Below are 20,902 nucleotides of genomic sequence, written 5' to 3'. Positions count from 1 at the left end.
ATCACATTGTATGATTTTTAAATAATTTATTTGCATTTTATTGCATGACATAAGTATTTGATCACCTACCAACCAGTAAGAATTCCGGCTCTCACAGACCTGTTAGTTTTTCTTTAAGAAGCCCTCCTGTTCTCCACTCATTACCTGTATTAACTGCACCTGTTTGAACTCGTTACCTGTATAAAAGACACCTGTCCACACACTCAATCAAACAGATTCCAACCTCCACAATGGCCAAGACCAGAGAGCTGTGTAAGGACATCAGGGATAAAATTGTAGACCTGCACAAGGCTGGGATGGGCTACAGGACAATAGGCAAGCAGCTTGGTGAGAAGGAAACAACTGTTGGCGCAATTATTAGAAAATGGAAGAAGTTCAAGATGACGGTCAATCACCCTCAGTCTGGGGCTCCATGCAAGATTTCACCTCGTGGGGCATCAATGATCATGAGGAAGAAGAGGGATCAGCCCAGAACTACACGGCAGGACCTGGTCAATGACCTGAAGAGAGCTGGGACCACAGTCTCAAAGAAAACCATTAGTAACACACTACGCCGTCATGGATTAAAATCCTGCAGCGCACGCAAGGTCCCCCTGCTTAAGCCAGTGCATGTCCAGGCCTGTCTGAAGTTTGCCAATGACCATCTGGATGATCCAGAGGAGGAATGGGAGAAGGTCATGTGGTCTGATGAGACAAAAATAGAGCTTTTTGGTCTAACTCCACTCGCCGTGTTTGGAGGAAGAAGAAGTATGAGTACAACCCCAAGAACACCATCCCAACCGTGAAGCATGGAGGTGGAAACATCATTCTTTGGGGATGCTTTTCTGCAAAGGGGACAGGACGACTGCACCGTATTGAGGGGAGGATGGATGGGGCCATGTATCGCGAGATCTTGGCCAACAACCTCCTTCCCTCAGTAAGAGCATTGAAGATGGGTCGTGGCTGGGTCTTCCAGCATGACAACGACACGAAGCACACAGCCATGGCAACTAAGGAGTGGCTCCGTAAGAAGCATCTCAAGGTCCTGGAGTGGCCTAGCCAGTCTCCAGACCTGAACCCAATAGAAAATCTTTGGAGGGAGCTGAAAGTCCGTATTGCCCAGCGACAGCCCCTATGATAAAAATTACAGACCTCTACATGCTTTGTAAGTAGGAAAACCTGCAAAATCGGCAGTGTATCCAATACTTGTTCTCCCCACTGTATATATATATATATATATATATATATACAGAACTCCACACTATGAGGTTGGAATAATACTGCGAAATTGTAAAAATTATGATAATGTCCGGGGTTAGCAGTCATTGTAAAATATGAATTTGTTCTTAACTGCCTCGTTAAATAAAGGTTCAATAAAATGAGATACAGAAATAGATGTAAATGTAGCCCTGTTAGTTAAGGTGGTATTGCGGTTGTTAGCGTACATTGGGGTAATACTGTAAACATGTTTAGTAAACTTAACTGCTGTGCTTCCCTGTGCTGACACAAGCTGTTGCGTGCGAACAAGAGGAGAGATGGAGAGAGAGAAACAAGAGAGGAGAGAGAGAGAGAGAAAGAGAGAAACAGAGGGAGAGCAAGAGATAGATAGATAAAGACAAGCTTTGTAGTAATGCTCCCCCTCAAGAACCAGCGTTAGATGAGGGCAATGTAATCTGACATAATTTACAGATGTATAGTAGGTTTTACACCTGCCCACACACATCAACACACACACACACGCTAACACATGCACAGGCATCATTTCCCCCTTAGACAGAGCCTCATAAAATAAACACAAACATGTTCAACGTGAGCAAGACAAAGGAGTTGATCGTGGACTACAGGAAAAGGAGGGCTGAGCACGCCCCCATCCACATCGACGGGGCTGTAGTGGAGCGGGTTGAGAGATTCAAGTTCCTTAGCTTCCACATCATTAAGGACCTAGCATGGTTCAAAAACTCCAAGACAGTTGTGGGAGGCTGAAAAGATTTGGCATGGGACCTCAGATCCTCAAAAAGTTCTACAGCTGCACCATCGAGAGGATGGTTTATTTACTGCTTGGTATGGCAACTGCTCAGCATCCGACCGCATGGCACAACAGACGGTTGTGGGTATGGCCCAGTACATACCAGGCGGTGTCAGAGGAAGGCCCTAAAAATCGTCAAAGACTCCAGCCATCCAAGTCATAGACTGTTCACTCTGCTACCACACGGCAAGCGGTACCAAAGGTCTGGGACCAAAAGCCTCCTTAACAGCTTCTACACCCAAGCCGTAAGAATGCTGAACAGTAAATCAAATGGTTACCCAGACTATTTACATTGACTCCCTTATTTTATTCATATTTGTTATTGCACTGACTCTCTTGCACAGGTTCGATGTTCAGTCACTGGACTAACCACACACACGCACACGCACACGCACACGCACACACACACAGCTGCTGCTACTCTCTGTTTATTTTCTATGCATATGCACTTTTCCCCTACCTACATTTACATATTACCTCAATTACCTTGACTAACCCGTACCCTTGCACATTGACTCGGTACTGGTACCCCCTTTATATAGCCTCGTTATTATTATTTTATTGTGTTACTATTTTTCTTTTAGTTTATTTAGCACATTTTTCATACTTACTTTTTGAACACTCTGCATTGTTGGTTAAAGTCTCGTAAGCATTTCACGGTAAGTTCTACACCTGTTGTATTTGGCGTATGTGACAAATATATATATATTGTTTATATGGCCTATAATGGAATTTCCTCCACTTTCCTGTCTGCTATGGTAACATGTCACAGGTTTGTAATGGATGTAATCAGGGCTTGCGACTAACTTTTTTCCTCACCGTCCCGGTACCATTCCGAAGTACAATATCAACTGTCCCAAACTGAACTTGAACCGTCCCAAAATTAAAATACTATTTTTTTTGATATGCCAACCTGGGTCTAGGTAATTTGCAGTGCTTTTAAAGTACAGTATTTTGTGTATTTCTGAGACAGATAAAGTCTATATCACATAAACTTAATGTGTTAAGAATTTAGTTTTTTTTGCATCTTAATGAAAACAGACACTATAATGTATTAGTTGAACATGTATAGAATATATCTAAGCGAGAACAATGTTATTGTGAACTGGTTACTGAATAAACTTCCGTTAGAGACATTACATTCCACCCCATTAAAAAACATAACACAACAATGTACAATAAAGAACGTGTGTTCCCCAGCCTTCACTTCCTCTGCTTCACCCTCCCTCTTCAGTCACTGAAGAATGATCACCTTGACCTTTTTGAGTGCCACCACTTGCTAATGGCCAGGGCCTAAAATGTACTTCTTGGTACACCAGCCACTGTGGCAGGTAGATTTAAAAAAAATCTACCAGCCACTCAGATGAGAGTGCTCTGAAATCGGAGTAGATAGAACGAATTTACGAACGCACCCTAAATCTGACTAGTATCCGCGTTGCTTCTCTTCCCTAGCAGTTGAAACGCAAACATTGAAAAACAACCTAGTTTGTGAACAAAACAATGTAAATTGCCAAAGAACACAAGGACCAAGTATTACTTCAATAGACTTCCGTTTCAAGTAAATTAAACTTTTATGCCTGTGAGTAGCGCTTTTAAAAATTAATCTGTCCCTCAGCTCTTCAAGTACGCACACACAGCACCCAGCTAGGCAGTGTACTGTAGCAGCGCACCTTTGGTTCAGGTCAGGGAGATACAACTATATTCTCTATTAGAAACTGGGTGGTTTGACCCCTAAATGCTGATTGGCTGACAGCCGTGGTATATCAGAACGTATAACTCGGTATGACAAAACATGTCTTTTTTAATTACGTTGGTAACCCGTTTATAATAGCAATAAGGCACCTTGGGGGTTTCTACCATTAGGCTGTATATCCATCTCTGTCCGGTGCGCATTTGAAAATGGTGATTTCTCATAACAGCATTTTGGAACTTTCACACATATGGCCGAGACGAGTGAACACATTGCTTGCTGCGCTTGTAATGTGAATTAGTCATAGTTGATCAACTTTTAAGCTAAATGTTGTGATCTGTTTCATCAGCCTCATTATTATGTTTAAACATTTTAGCATGGAACCACTGTTGTATGCATTTTATATTTTTCTGGCCTATAATCCCGCAACTGTCCCAACGTCCGTTTTGAACCGGGACGGGACGCCCTTAACTTAGAGCCCTGATGTAATATAGATAAACATACAAATGAATGTGTATATATGTTATATACAGTAAGGTCAGATGTATATATGACGTTTAGATACAGTATAATACGACGTTTACGTTTTGTAATGTAAAAACACACACACACACAGACACACACACAGGCACACACACACACACCCTGGCAGACACACCCTGCTCAAATTCATTATTTTCCTCAACAATTTCCATTCTAAATGTCATGAAAGATATTGATGCCTTGGGGGTCACTCTTTCCCTGCTACTTTGTGACATAGGCTTAAAAAAAAAACAGAGCCCTACTAATCTCCATGTTTGTGTCCCAAATGGCACCCTACTCCCTGTATAGTGCATTACCTTTGACCAGGGCCCATAGGGCTTTAGCCAGCAGAATGCCTAGTGAAGGGAATAGCGTGCCATTTGGGGCACAGATTCCATATTTTCTGGGACCATAATTAAAAATATCCTCAGGAGCGGCGGGTGTGAGGTGTGCTCCGAACAGCTAGTCCAGCTCTGACATTTAGGTGTGTGTGTGTGTGTGTGTGTGTGTGTGTGTGGTGTAGTGTAGTGTGTGTGAGTGTGTGTCAGTGTGTGGTGTGTGTAGAGCAGAGGCCGAGGCCTATCCTCTCCACCGTAGAGGTCAGTGTGTCACAGGGGTCAGCGATGAGGGGGTTGTGGGGGGGGGGGGTTGTGTGTACTAGGGCTGACCGCCATGTAGTCAACTGGTTGATCGTTTGGGCGATTGGCTGTTGGTCGACCGAGATATCTTTAGTCGATCAGTGGCAAAAGATTTACACAAAATATCATGGTGTACAAGACACCAAGTGGACTGATCCATTGTGGAGGCCGTGTGGATGGCACAGTCCATCAGTCTGTCATGTGCTACTGAAATTGTATATGGTTATATTACATAAGAACAACGGTGCAACACTAATAATAAAAATAATATTTTTTAACAAATGCGCTTTCTCCCGCGTTGGATAACGGTCGCTGTCCGCGGTTCTGAAACACATCAGTGCGCTGTTAAATTGGCGCCTTTTCCTCGACCATATTGCTATGTGCATAACAGCAAAGTTAACCAGCATATTGGTGTTAAGAACAAAGCGGCGGAGGCAGCAGCAGAGATAGATGAGAAAACAGCCCTTGCCTTAGTTGTCTATGAAAACTGAGGAGGAAACCAACTTAATTAGGTCTATAATCAACAGCCTAACTGTTAAATATGCTTGGCTTTATAAATCATCAATGTATCTACAGAAATAAGACCGATCCTGCTTCTGTTGCCTGTGTGAGTGTTTGTTTAAAAGCTGACTTATTCAGTGAACACCAAGCCTCACGCAACCACACGTCAAGTAAACAATTTCACAAATTCAGCTGTTTTTTGCTCTGCTGTAATAAAGGCTTTACACTTTTCACTCTCTTGATCTTATTGTTATTATTACTATTATTATTATTACTATAATGATGATCATAATAATAATGTCATTATCATTAGTAGGCTTAGTACAGCAGCTTTGTATAACCACCATCGAGCTGTAGGCCTAAGAGCGCATCCTGTTTAATGTTAATACCGTAACTTACTTAGGCCTAAATTTCAATACTCACATAGGCTACTGTATCAATCATTAATTTGTTCATGTCATCACACAGCCTACGAGTCATTCATGATGTGAAATGCAATCAAGCATTTTAGTTTTAAAATAAAATAAGGGAAGCATTGAATAATTAGCTTAAACAATAAATAAACCGTTCCATTTCGGAAATTGCACTCAAGGATGAATTCAACTATTTTGAGTATTCGCTGTAATAAAGCTTTTTCCTTCACTCTGCGGTCCGACTCATCCCAAACCATCTCAATTGGGTTGAGGTCGGGTGATTATGGAGGCCAGGTCATCTGATGCAGCACTCCATCACTCTCCTTCTTGGTCAAATAGCCCTTACACAGCCTCGAGGTTTGTTTTGGGTCATTGTCCTGTTGAAAAACATACGATAGTCCCACTAAGCGCAAACCAGATGGGATGGTGTATCGCTGCGGAAGCCATGCTGGTTAAGTGTGCCTTGAATTAAAAAAAAAATCACAGACAGTGTCACCAGCACAGCACTGTGTTTCTGCAATAACCCCCCAAAAAAGGAACAATTTTCTGTGCACAATTTCAAAATGACATCAGTTTGACCGGTTTTAAGGAAATAGAAAGTTGTGAAAACGACCCAAACTTTTCCTGATGAGATTTCAGTTCGGCTTGGATGCTTATTTTATGTAGTTGAAATACGATCAGCTTTTATGATGCTGATAAAGAAACCACCTCTACAGACAGTATCTTACTGCACCTTTGTATTCTCTCCAGATGCTGAAAGAAATAAATCATATTTCTCCTCTCCTGTTCCTGAGTAAAAAACAAAACAGCCCATATTTGGTGTATCATTTTACTGCAAGAAATGCTTAATTCGGCAGGAGTTAATATTGAGGCTATGTGAGAGGTTATAGACCTACAGTCAGTGTCCAGATTTCAGTTTACATTGAACCCATCTGAACTGTAGGCTACAGTTCCCTCGACGTGCCATAGGCCTATTTGGCTTCCCTGTCTTGTTACGCCTCCCAACCATCGCAGCTGGAACTGCTACCATCTTTTTTATCACTTACCCAAATCTTTCCCGAACATGACTTTCTCTGTCCCTTCCCTCTCTCTTTATTTTCAACTCTCCATTTCACGGATTTTCTCTTATTGAATGAAACTTTGACATGGTCCTTTTTGCCTCTGTTAACTTTTTCTGCCCATTCCCCAAAAGCATTTGGCGATTGGCGTGTAATATATTTGCCGAGCGTACAGTTATGCCCTAAAGCTTAGGCTTATGAAGTGATGTCAGATAGCCTAATAACGAAAGAAAAACCTTAATGTAGCTTATAGATATAAAATGCACAAGAATTATACATTTATGGATTTTTTAAGGGATTTTTTTCTCTTTATACAACCCGCCCGTACCGCGGATATTACCCGCGGGGACTGCGGGTTACGACTCAACCTGAGCATCACTAGTGCATGTGTGTGTCACGGGATAGGGCTGTTGTTTGTAGTCTGGGGTTGCCCCCTCTGTTCAATATCCCCCCATCGTATCGATCCGAGTGTTACCCAGTTAATGAGCTGTACTGATGGAGCCACAGCCAATAGCCACAGCCTGGTTAGAGATGGAGAACGAATCTCCCTCCACTGCTGGATCACACCACAACAGAGGAGAGAAGTGTGTGTGTGTGTGTGGGGGGGGGGGGGGTCGGAGAAAGAGGGTGAGAGAGAGCTGCTCCGATAGAGACGAAATGCAGAAACACTCGAGTCTGCCTGGCTGCACTACCTCCACTCAGACAGAGCACATGGGGGAGAGGTGAGAGCGAGGAGAAGAGAGGGATGGAGAGGAGAGGAGGGGGAGCAGAGGCGAGAGCAGAGGAGATTCCCCGTCAGCACTAAAACACTTAAAGAGATGATATGGATAAAGCTGTTGCTTGCTGGATCTTCTCTGAGAAGTGGCAGTTCCAAGCCAGACAGCATGGGTCAGTGAGAGAGAGAGAGATGGAGAGAGAGAGACCGCAAGCTTTGTTTGTATCTCTGACAGAGAGACTGAGGTCCTAATCCCAGAGACCAGGGAACACAACCAGGGATATCTCCCCAGTGATTGCCATCTCATTTTAGAGCCACAATGGCTCCCTGAATGCTGCCTTTCAGAGGAGCAGAGTGGCACCCTCTGATGTTAGAGCCACAATGGAGGGCCCGTGATCTCTGAAAGTGTGGCAGGGACCCCATCACCTGATTAAAAGACTGGGAGAAGGAGGGCGACCCCTCACAGCACCTGATAGCCTTCTCAAATCTCCGAGCCACAATGGACGGCAGCAAGGCTTTGTTCACGGATCTGTTGCATCTCAAAAGGAATTCTTTATAGCGGTGGGAATTGGAGCTTCATGCAGATGGGGATAATGGAGGGATGGAGAGAGAGAATGGAGGGGTGGATGGGGGTACGCTTGAGCTACTTGTGAAACCCTGCAGAGTCTGTGTTGTGTTGTGCGTGTGTGTTGCCAGCTACTGCTTTTCAGGCTCCATTACTCCATTATCAGCCACCCTCCTGCTGTCATCTCTCCTGATCAAACACACACACACACACACACACACAGATATATGCCCGCTTGCATTCTGTTGTTTATTGTAGGATGTGTGAGCAGGGCTCTTCCTGGCTATAAACATTCAGATGAGAATTGTCCCGACCTTGTCCGGGTCTCTATGAGGGTGCCACAGGGTTCAATTCTCGGGCCGACTCTTTTCTCTGTATTTATCAATGATGTCGCTTTTGCTGCGGGTGACTCTTTGATCCACCTCTACGCAGACGACACCACTCTGTATACATCTGGACTTCTTTGGACACTCTGCTAACAAACCTCCAAACAAGCTTCAACGCCATACAACACTCCTTCCATGGCCTCCAACTGCTCTTAAATGCTAGTAAGACTAAAAGTATGCTCTTCAACCGATCGCTGCCTGCACCCGCCCACCCAACTAACTAGCATCACTACTCTGGCAACTACAAATACCTAGGTGTCTGGCTAGACTGTAAACTCTCCTTCCAGACTCACATTAAGCATCTCCAATCCAAAGTTAAATCCTATTTCGCAACAAAGCCGCCTTCACTCATGCTGCCAAACATACCCTTGTAAAACTGACTATCCTACCGATCCTCGACTTCGGCGATGTCATTTACGAAATAGCCCCCAACACTCTACTAGCATCTGTTTTGTCACCAAAGCCCCATATACTACCCACCACTGCGACCTGTATGCTCTCGTTGGCTGGTCCTTGCTACATATTTGTCACCAAACCCACTGGCTCCAGGTCATCTAAGTCTTTGCTAGGTAAAGCTCCGCCTTATCTCAGCTCACTGGTCACCATAGCAACACCCACCCGTAGTACGCGCTCCAGCAGGTATATCTCACTGGTCATCCCCAAAGCCAACACTTCCTTTGGCCGCCTTTCCTTCCAGTTCTCTGCTGCCAATGACTGGAACGAATTGCAAAAATCACTGAAGTTGGAGACTTTTATCTTCCTCACTAACTTTAAACATCAGCTATCTGAGCAGCTTACCGATCGCTGCAGCTGTACACAGCCCATCTGTAAATAGCCCATCCAACCAACTACCTACCTCATCCCCATATTTGTTTTTGTTTTTCTGCTCTTTTGCACACCAGTATTTCTACTTGCACATCCTCATCTGCACATCTATCACTCCAGTGTAAATTGCTAAATTGTAATTACTTTGCCACTATTGGCCTATTTATTGCCATACCTCCTTACTTCATTTGCACACACTGTATATAGATGTTTCTATTGTTATTGACTGTACTTTTGTTTATCCCATGTGTAACTGTGTTGTTGTTTTTGTCGCACTGCTTTGCTTTATCTTGGCCAGGTCACAGTGGTAAATGAGAACTTGTTCTCAACTGGCCTACCTGGTTAAATAAAGGTGAAATAAATTAAAATTAAAATTAAATGAGAGATGTGAGCATCATGAAATGGCAACACAGCACAGCCCGTCGGTTCATTCCCTCTCTGGGAGGACCCATTACAGTCAATGTGCCCCCATCCTCTCCTTCGTCTCTACCGACAGTCCAGGTGCTGGAGCTAATGCAAGCTCCCTATCCACAGCCCATCTTCTCCCTGGAGCCACACTATTTCTACCAGCTCTCTTATACAGCCCATCCTAGCCTAGTCCCTACCCACAGTCCAGGTGCAGGAGCTAACTAACTCTGCAGCGCGGGTGCTTGAGACTCACAGCCAATCCTTCACCTATTCCCTTAATGCCCACTCACATTCCATCCTCACCCAAGCACCGCGTCCCTACTCTAACCCACTGGAGCTAACCAATCGCTCTAGCGCTCCTGTGTTTTCCCTCACTCCGTTGCTGGGGTTTGACTCGCCGGGACACAGTTTAGAAAAGGACAGGTTGCCTAAACCAAGTGTTACCAAGCAACCCAAGCTTTATTTATGGAGCTTCATCAAGTTTTAATTTCAACATCGCTCAATAGCTTTTGTTTGAGCTTTTCTCCTGAGCTCTCTGCTTACTGCGGAGATCACACTGAGAAGGTTGTTGTTCTCACTGTGCCAAGTCCACCGGCAAAGCCAACAGACACGCACACACATCCATACACACACGGTGGATAGTGCCTTACAGATTCATCCTCCAGTAACCAGAAGAATGTGTGTGCACCTGGTAAGATGTACTACAGCAAGCGGTGGGATGTTTATATCGATGAACAACTGTCTTAACTGAGAGAGAGAACAGAGAACAGCTTGGTCTCTCGCTGGGTTATTACAGGCGCTGTGATGCTCGCCGAGCGTTGTGTTCCAGAACATATGGGTTCTAGGCTGACAACCACTCAGGCTTACTACATACCATATTGTTCTACCACTCACCCGGACCACATCATACAGGTAGCTGGGACAGATGTGCGTGAATAAGATAAAGAAGACGTTGGTGTGAAGAACAGCATACCACTGTCTACTCTGCACCGTGGACCAGTCTTTGGAAATACGGAGGAATGCTATAGACAGGTGTGTTGTTTAGCAACACAAGCGACGCGTCCGCATCTTCAGGGCAAAACAGATGGAGGGGTTGGCTTGGAATAAAAGGATTATTGACAACATGTAAACTATATTTCGTCTCCAAAATGTCCTTGAAAACATACATAAATGTGCACAATAAGCACTTGTTGTTTCTCGAATACATCGTTACAGTTGTTAATTCGCTAGCTGGCAAATCGCTGCTATATTATCATACATGGTACAAGTCAAAACAAGACATGGTATCAACAACAATATATAACTAGCTGAAACAATCCACTGGGCACAGACGTCAATTCCGACGTCTATTCCACATTGGTTCAACGTCATTGCATTAAAATGACGTGGAAACAACGCTACCAACGATTCCCCACGTGGCGGCTTCTTGTCATTGTCGCTAGCTACCTGGCCTTTCAGAATCACAACACACAGCCTTCGAAGCCTGCGATGTGCGCGCATCATTTTCGTGACGTTGTCAGGCAACCCGTCTATATAGCCAGACTCGAAGACACATGCTAGAGAAGATAGTATGGTATTGAGGAATAGCACAGCACCTAAGCTGTGCATGCCTCTCTTTAACAGGGGCCTCGGGATGAGTTTGGGTAAAGCTAGGATTTGCTCTATCCGATGTAAGGCTGAGATGGGGGTCATCAGAGAGAGTGAGAGAGAGAGATGATACAATGCATACTTCTGACTACAGAGCAGCAATGGGTTTGTCAGTTTATTATGACAAGTATTAATATTTACAGCTGACCGCAAGAGAACATTTGGCTGACCATCCATGCACCTCCAGAAATGTTTACTCAACGCAGTTCTGGTGCTGAGGACGTGGCTTCGATTGTCAGTTAGAGGACGAGGCCATCGTTAGAGTCGTAGGGAGAATATGTTAAGCATGACAGCATGACTGTCTCCTAGCATGTGGTCTAACATTCTATAGCCCGCTTATCTTGCAGGTCCGTCACATCTGCATTTGTCAGTATGTGTGTGTGTGCGTACGTGCGGTCGTGTTTTCATGCTGAGTCACTAAATACTTTTTCATCTGAGCCGCTTCGTACACAGCAGAGACGTTGCCTAGCAACCCTGTCCACACCACCACGCTTAGTCCTAGCTTCTTCCTTTTTTATATCTATTTTTCTCCATGCTTTGCTTACGTACACATTTCTAAAAAGATACATTAAGAGGATTAAGATACAGAAATAAATACTAGGAGAGAGAGAGAGAGAGAGAGAGAGAGAGAGAGAGAGAGAGAGAGAGAGAGAGAGAGAGAGAGAGAGAGAGAGAGAGAGAGAGAGAGAGAGAGAGAGAGAGAGAGAAGGCAGAAAGAGAGAGAAGGCAGAGAGAGAGAGAGAAGGCAGAGAGAGAGAGAGAAGGCAGAGAGAGCGAGAGAGAGATCTTACTCAAGAAGTCCTGGTCAAAAATACTCTTCAGTTCCTAAATTGTGCTTCAGATCAAACCTGACAGGCAGGCAGGCTGAAATTCCAGTACAAGTCTGTGGACATTTTGTATCAGTTGAAGATCATGGACATTTGCAGTTGGAAAATTGTTCCAGTCTGAAAAGGCTGATCAATCTTATTTCAACCAGGGACAAACTGTTTACCTCATGATAATCTGTTTGGACATGTAGTTAAAGTAATGAGTTACTGACCTAAGGGATCCTTGGCTTGCTGGCGATCACAGGAGACACGTCTACTAAACTAACCAGTCTGGTATTAAACAATTCAAAAACACTTCCTGGAATAGTACAATTCAGTCCAAACAATGCAGTCATATGTTATCATTGTCGCCCACGATGAAATCAATCGGGGACGGGACTGTGGATCTCGCTCCGTCTGTTAGTACGTTCGTCACACGCAATATCTCAGACAGCACTGGACCAATTTCTATGAAACTTGGGTGAATGATGAGTCTTTCCATAGAGATCGGTCATTTACAAGATTGCACTGTTTGGCCCAAGGAAGTGTGTGTGTGTGTGGGGGGGGGGGGGCGCTGGATATTTTGTGGGGGACAACATGCGTACTGTTGCCTTGTTTATAAATCTCTTTATTTATTAAAAGTTGAAGAAGTATTACAACAAGAGAGCAAGTACTGCTGAGGAGAACTGCCAGTTTGTCTGGGTACAGAGTTCAACAGCAAAAGGCACAACGCGTCTCACAAGCACTCACACAAACCCACACCCTTTACTTGCTACTCTCAGCACTAATACCTCACACACACACACACACACACACACACACACACACACACACACACACACACACACACACACACACACACACACACACACACACACACACACACACACACACACACACACACACACACACACACACACGCTAGTATCCCTGGTAATTGATGTTCATACAGAAAGACATCCTCATTTGACAGACAAGACATCATCATTTGAATCCTGAATGATGTGTTCTGTGGGTTTCCAAATAATGACCTGCTCTCTAAAATTCATTACAAAGACACAAGCATTCATACAAGCATTGACACACACAAAGAGAGTGAGAAATACACACACTCTCTCTCGCCACTCTTAATGTCCAGAGGTGGGAACTCAAACGTGTACCAGAGGAGGCTGGTGGGAGGTACTATAGGAGGACGGGCTCATTGTAATGGCTGTAATGAAATATATGGAAGGGTATCAAACATATGGAAACCACATGTAATGGCTGGAACGGAGTCAAACAATGGGCCCGTCCTCCTATAGCTCCTCCCACCAGCCTCCTCTGACGTGCACACCACATTCCCCATCATCGATGAAAGCATTAACAATTCACAGTGCTGCGGCAATCTGAATACTAATACGTTTTTTTGTGGCTGATTGTATAAAGCTTTGTCATTCAAAGGGCGGAATGTGTGGAACGCGACTTCACCCTGTTATTTGTGGAGAGATGGAAAGGGTTGTGTCGTGGTTATGTCTGAATAATGTCCTACTCCCCCCCCCCCCGCCAACCACCTCCCTAATTTCATGGGGCTGAATCACCACCCCCAACCCTGGTGACTTGAGGGGACAGGCTTGGGGATGGGAACGGCATCACAACACATGATGTTATAATGGTGTGTGTTTGGGGACGGGGTTGGGGTGTGTGTCTCTTGAGTTGCTGCTGCCACGCTCCAGTTGGCACAGTAAAAGACGACACATTTAGGAGGAGACGAACTGCACTTGGGCTGCTGCCTGTTTCTCTTTCCTCTCTTTCTGCTTGACTTGATGCAGTCAGTGGTCTGTTTCTGTTTCTGCCTGCCTCTCTGGCTGGGGGTGCTGCTGCAAGGCTGAGGCTCCCGGTCTGTCTCCTCGTGGTCACAGCAATGCTGCTCATTAGCGAGCGGACGACCCAACCTAGACTAGCACCGGTCAGGACGGGACAACACGACAGCAGTGACAGCAAGGTAAAACTCTGTCGTTTCCGCCCCCTGAGCGAGGCAGTTGACCCACTGTTCCAGGTGGATGCTGCACCTCTCTGATTCAGAGGGGTTGGGTTAAATGCGGAAGACGCATCTCCGTTGAATGCATTCAGTTGTACAACTGACGAGGCATCCCTCTTTCCCTTTCCCTTTTCCCAAAGGCACGTTCAAGCCTCCCCCCCAGTTTATCTGAGCTCCGTACATCCAAGCCTGCTCAGTACACAACAGATGTCACACAGCCAGTAAAAAGTTTCTATAAACTTCTGTGCAGCTGCATTCTGGAGCCCAATAAGAACACCCATGCTGTACGCCCAGTGCTCATAAACACACGACACACACAAGAAGTGAATACACACCCATAAAGTTGGCTGCGTAGCCAAATGATTATTATAACTTATTACCAAACATCCGTCTTAGTCTACCCACCCCCGTACCCCTCCGTCTCCTTCAGTTTACCTTAATGCAAGCCTCACAGACCGCTCACAACGGACTTCAGAGGACAACTTCTTCCTGTTGGAAAAGAGAGAGAAAACAATATCACACAGCTGAAGTAAATATCCGCCATTATTTTAGTCAGGAAGAACGATGCTTTAGACGTTGGTCATTTGTCATTTCCTTCAAGGGTATTTATCAGGCCAGGAGTGTGTGTGTGTGTGTTGTTTGTACAGCTATGGGACATCAGTGTCAACTCCACTGAGGGAAGTGTTGAAGGAGGCTGAACTAGGTGCCAGGCAGGAACTGCAGTGGCAGCAGCAGTGTGTGTGTGTGTGTGTGTGTGTGTGTGTGTGTGTGTGTGTGTGTGTGTGTGTGTGTGTGTGTGTGTGTGTGTGTGTGTCTGTCTGTCTGTGTGTGCGTTTGTGTATTCAGCTCCAGACCCTCCCTGGCTGCACATCCATCCCATAATCCATGGTGACGGCTGAGAGCAGTGACACCCACACTCTACTGCTGCCGTGGCGACAGGGCCAGGCCCAGGATGGATGGAAGCGTCAGATGTAATTGGAGCCCATTAAGCAAGACTCTGTGTCTAATGAATGATGCACGCACACCCACCCACCCACCCACCCACCCACACACACACACGCATGCACCCCCACACAATCGCATGCAAGACAGCAGAACACACATACAACACACACACACCACACACACACACACACACACACACAAAGCTCAAGGAATGCCGCAGCAGCCTGCTCTGAAATGACCTTAGCTAAATCTAGCCGCAGAGATTCATTTCAGCATCCATTAATAGGAAAACGGTTCCACGTTTACATTTAACAGGTTTCTATCTTACCGAACCACACCACTCTAAATTACTTTGCCGATCGATAATACACATTTTCCTTTCAACATGGCTTTTCCCCCAGAAAAACATGCAAGGTTCCAAAACGAAATCATCAGTTACCACAACTCCAATCTCCCCCAGAGCAGCGGGCGCTGCCATATAATTCTCCGGCCTTACCTAGAAAAACAAAGGAATCTATAATGTAGGATCGTTGAGGTCCAAGGGAATTGGGTAAGGCAGTCGAGCCGTGCGCACACACACACGCACACACACACACACAACATATCAGAAGAAGGAGAGCGACCAGAGATTCGTCTTTGTTTTATTAAAACAGCCTCAGATGGAACAAACAAACAAACAAACAAACACACCTCGGCAGCAGCCGGCTGAGCAGCACTGGTTTCAATATTTCAACAGAGAACTTTAGCTGGAGGGGCAGCAGGACAAATGGAGCTTTCTCCGAAATCAATCCTAATTATCCTGGCTTCTGAGACCATCACATGTAACAGGCCAACCAATCAGCCCTCAGGATAGAAAACAGATAGATACGCAATCTACCTGTGGACGTCCCTGAGAGATGCAACCATCAACGCATCACTTACCTGTATATTCTGTACGCTCTTCATCACTACCTCTAGACTAGAGGAAGGTACTAACGAGGTCACACGCTAGTTACATCTCTATCCCTCTAAAATGGCTGATTATTTACTAGGATTCTCATAACCGGATTAAGCCTACTCCAGGGACTACAAATCATCTCAATAGTCTGAGAAATCAGCCCTAGACGTATAGCGGCATAGATAGACTTCTCCACTAGGGGCATCCTTCGTCTTTTCTCCCAGCCTCTCTACATCCATGCGTTTCTAGACAGGCCGACGCTCGCAGACATGCAGCCAGGTCTACCCCTCAGTAGTCTTCCTGGAGCAGCAGCACAGCAGAACATTTTATTCGATCATTAATCCAGATCAAATAAGCAATGTGTGTGAGTGTGTGTGTGTGTGTGTGTGTGTGCGTGTGTGTGTGCATGTGTGAAAGAGAAAGATACCATGCTCTTACAGCTGGGGGCTATTCATTCATTCTCCTACAATCACAGCTCCTGAGCTTGAGTTTGTTTACTTTATGATACGACACAATCTGTACTGATCCGTTACTGTACCGCGTACATCAAATGTCCTAGTTGTGCACGGATTGATTGTGTTGTGTTGCAGTGAACAGAGGGCTTACACTTATCAAGCTACCGCCGTGTGTCAGGCATGTTGGATTACTTCCTTTGTCGTGGTATTCGCCAGGCAACAACGTTTTGTCCGTCTAGGCGAGCCCAGCTAAAGTATACTCCCATACTGAAGTCATCAAGTAGTGTCGTACTACTTTAATAGTTGAGAAAGTCACCGAATGTAGAACGTCAGTGTAGAAAGTCAAGTCATACTGAAAGCAGAGTATTTATTAGGAGACACTGTCCTGCACAGCGGTTACCAAATCCTCTGTAACTCTAGGCGGAGGCTCCTGAGTGTATTACCTTGACTCTCATTGGTTTTCAGTGATAGGAAATGGTGAGGACAGGGTCAGGTGACCCAGCTCCAGAAACACAGCTGGAATGGCCTCTGTGACATGAGCTGCAGCTGGAGATTAGTACCTTATATAACAGTGTGTGTGTCTCCATCCATATAGGCTTACAGTACATGTATAATGTATGGGCCACGGTGCCAAGTATTCTATATAGCGCTGCAGTGTTACCCTCAGCTCAGAACTGAGCTGGTTATGCTGCAAGCATGCACGCGCACGCACGCACGCACGCACACGCACGCACGCACGCACGCACGCACGCACGCACACACACACCCCTCTTTTCCCTTTGGGGAGAAAGGCACAGATGGATGTTTCTGGATGGATGATCCTCTGGGAGGGGTCAAAAGCAGCAGGGAGGGAAACGTTGGCAGGCAGGGCTGTGTGTGTGTCACTGCACCACCTCTCTCTCATCCCACCTCACCTCTCCCTCTCTCCCCAACCTCACCTCTGCTCTCCTCCCACCTCTTCTCTGCCTCCTCTCTACGTTCTGTTCCTCTGAGGCTGGAGGGGAAAAGACTGACACCCTCTCACCCTTTTTATTCAGCCGAGGGGATATACAGTGGGGCAAAAAAGTATTTAGTCAGCCACCAATTGTGCAAGTTCTCCCACTTAAAAAGATGAGAGGCCTGTAATTTTCATCATAGGTACACTTCAACTATGACAGACAAAATGAGATTTTTTTTCTCCAGAAAATCACATTGTAGGATTTTTTATGAATTTATTTGCAAATTATGGTGGAAAATAAGTATTTGGTCAATAACAAAAGTTTATCTCAATACTTTGTTATATACCCTTTGTTGGCAATGACGTTTTCTGTAAGTCTTCACAAGGTTTTCACACACTGTTGCTGGTATTTTGGCCCATTCCTCCATGCAGATCTCCTCTAGAGCAGTGATGTTTTGGGGCTGTTGCTGGGCAACAAGGACTTTCAACTCCCTCCAAAGATTTTCTATGGGGTTGAGATCTGGAGACTGGCTAGGCCACTCCAGGACCTTGAAATGCTTCTTACGAAGCCACTCCTTCGTTGCCCGGGCAGTGTGTTTGGGATCATTGTCATGCTGAAAGACCCAGCCACGTTTTCACTCAAAATCTCACAATACATGGCCCCATTCATTCTGTCCTTTACACGGATCAGTTGTCATGGTCCCTTTGCAGAAAAACAGCCCAAAAGCATGATGTTTCCATCCCCATGCTTCACAGTAGGTATGGTGTTCTTTGGATGCAACTCAGCATTCTTTGTCCTCCAAACACGACGAGTTGAGTTTTTACCAAAAAGTTATATTTTGGTTTCATCTGACCATATGACATTCTCCCAATCTTCTTCTGGATCATCCAAATGCTCTCTAGCAAACTTCAGATGGGCCTGGACATGTACTGGCTTAAGCAGGGGGACACGTCTGGCACTGCAGGATTTGAGTCCCTGGCGGCGTAGTGTGTTACTGATGGTAGGCTTTGTTACTTTGGTCCCAGCTCTCTGCAGCTCATTCACTAGGTCCCCCCGTGTGGTTCTGGGATTTTTGCTCACCGTTCTTGTGATCATTTTGACCCCACGGGGTGAGATCTTGCGTGGAGCCCCAGATCGAGGGAGATTATCAGTGGTCTTGTATGTCTTCCATTTCCTAATAATTGCTCCCACAGTTGATTTCTTCAAACCAAGCTGCTTACCTATTGCAGATTCAGTCTTCCGAGCCTGGTGCAGGTTTACAATTTTGTTTCTGGTGTCCTTTGACAGCTCTTTGGTCTTGGCCATAGTGGAGTTTGGAGTGTGACTGTTTGAGGTTGTGGACAGGTGTCTTTTATACTGATAACAAGTTCAAATAGGTGCCATTAATACAGGTAACGAGTGGAGGACAGAGGAGCCTCTTAAAGAAGAAGTTACAGGTCTGTGAGAGCCAGAAATCTTGCTTGTTTGTAGGTGACCAAATACTTCTTTTCCACCATAATTTGCAAATAAATTCATAAAAAATCCTACAATGTGATTTTCTGGATTTTTTCTCTCTCATTTTGTCTGTCATAGTTGAAGTGTACCTATGATGAAAATTACAGGCCTCTCTCATCTTTTTAAGTGGGAGAACTTGCACAATTGGTGGCTGACTAAATACTTTTTTGCCCCACTGTATGGGTGGTTTTACCTACCAAAGGGCCAAGGGAGAGGTGGAGGACAGAGGCAGGAAGGGGAGGAGGGATGTGGGTTTGAAGCAAAGGAACCATATTTCAGTTTGGGGAAGCGATCCCCTGCAGTGCGTGGCTGCCTGCCGATAGACAGAAAGAGACAGATGCACTTCTCTAAAAGGAGACGCGCACATTTCAAGTCAGGAAGCGCGCCGTTCAAAGGAAAGAGGAAGAGCTAGAAGAAGTGTGTCATGCCAGAGAGAGAAGAGCACCCAACCACAAAGACAACGACTTATTACCAGCCCGTACAACTGACGGCGTTCTCTGAAAGTTACACTCGCACCGTACACTAACACAAGTACATATTTAGCCTACATACACATGGACATAGTGCCTGCCTGCAAAACAAATGTCTTTCACAGTAACACGGTCGTCACTAGTTACTGTACCACAGCCACAAAGTCATAATTATGGCTAAACCCTGCCTATTTCCACAGTTTCTCTTCTTAAAATCAGATTTTAAGTCTAACCCTAACCGTAACCACACTGCTAACCTTATGCCTAACCCTCACCTTAAATTAAAACCCACAAAACACGTTCACTCCCAATCCCACACTCTGTTGCCTTTGTTCCCCAACCCAACCCAAGCACACTGACCCAAGCTAGAGCTAAGGAGAACAACAACTGAGAATAATCCCTATAAAGCATGTAATACAATACAAAGTAGAGCACTGGGCCTTTTCAAAAATACAACAATGCAGGGATATTTCCATCTTCTTCTGTTTCCTCTGACTAAAGAGAACGATAAGCAGAGCTCTGTGTCCCCCAAGAGGTCAGGAGGATGAGTACGGCCAGAGATGAGAGCTGGAGCCTTTTTACTAGAATCTGCATACAGTACAGTTATAATAGACCTGTGAGTCTTCATGCAGTATGATAATAGGTGAGTCTTCAGAGCCACTGGGACCCTGGTCTTCACCTCTGTAAAAGAGCATAGGGATTGTAAACACTAATTGCACACATGCATGCACGTACATGCAGTGTTTCCCCTAGGAGTTTTTTCAGCAGTGGTTAAGGTGGTGGTGGTGGGGGGGTTGTATAACGACTATGAGAAGGTCACTTCTGGTGACTTTTTAATAGGGCATTCTACTTGAAAATGCATGAAAATAAAATGCCGCTCTGCTGCCCCTCTCTCCCTTCACTGTGCTCGTGCTCTACCCCGGGGGTGTCAAACTCATTTTGCCCTGCGGGCCGCATCCGCTCTTCAAATTGATTATATTTCCTTGACGTGAAAATAAGCTAAATATAGTCCTCTATCCATTGCTTTTGGCATTTTCGATGCTCTTTGACCATCTAGCTTTCGTTTCAATAACTGTTAGCAAGCTGGACTGAGTGAAGAGACTATGACTGTCGGTCCCTTCTAATTTCAACATATTTTTCGATTAAGTTTGAGTTATTTCAATGTCGAATGAGATTTTGGTGTGTGTGTGTGTGTGTGTGGTGGCAACCATTTCATTGTCGGCAATGAATGTAGGGGAAACACTAGCACACGCACGCACGCGTGCACGCACGCGCGCACGCACGCACGCACGCACACACACACACACACGCACACACACACGAGGTACACCCACAGTTCACACACAGAAAGAAAGCAGATAATGTTACTGTCAACTCCAGCCATCTCTGTGAAGTTTTTTGTAAAGCGATGGCCTAATTTGAATAGGACTTCCAATTCAACGAGATAAAGTAGCGCTCCCTAATTTA

General features: G+C 45.2%; 1 protein-coding gene across 2 annotated transcripts in view; it reads right to left on the bottom strand.

The window, feature by feature from the left end:
• The window catches only part of LOC139553272 (alpha-(1,6)-fucosyltransferase), a 118,313-nt gene that overhangs the window by 63,169 nt on the left and 34,242 nt on the right, over nucleotides 1-20,902 (bottom strand). For both annotated transcript variants that reach the window (XM_071365418.1, XM_071365417.1), the window contains exon 2: nucleotides 14,632-14,685. The gene's annotated coding sequence lies outside the window, so the exon portion shown is untranslated. The remainder of the gene's footprint in view (nucleotides 1-14,631; nucleotides 14,686-20,902) is intronic.

This window comes from Salvelinus alpinus, chromosome 25 (genome assembly GCF_045679555.1).
Source record: "Salvelinus alpinus chromosome 25, SLU_Salpinus.1, whole genome shotgun sequence".
Taxonomy (NCBI): Eukaryota; Metazoa; Chordata; class Actinopteri; order Salmoniformes; family Salmonidae; genus Salvelinus; species Salvelinus alpinus.
The sequence above is the reverse complement of the archived record's forward strand: the minus strand, read 5'-3'. Positions and strand labels throughout refer to the sequence as shown.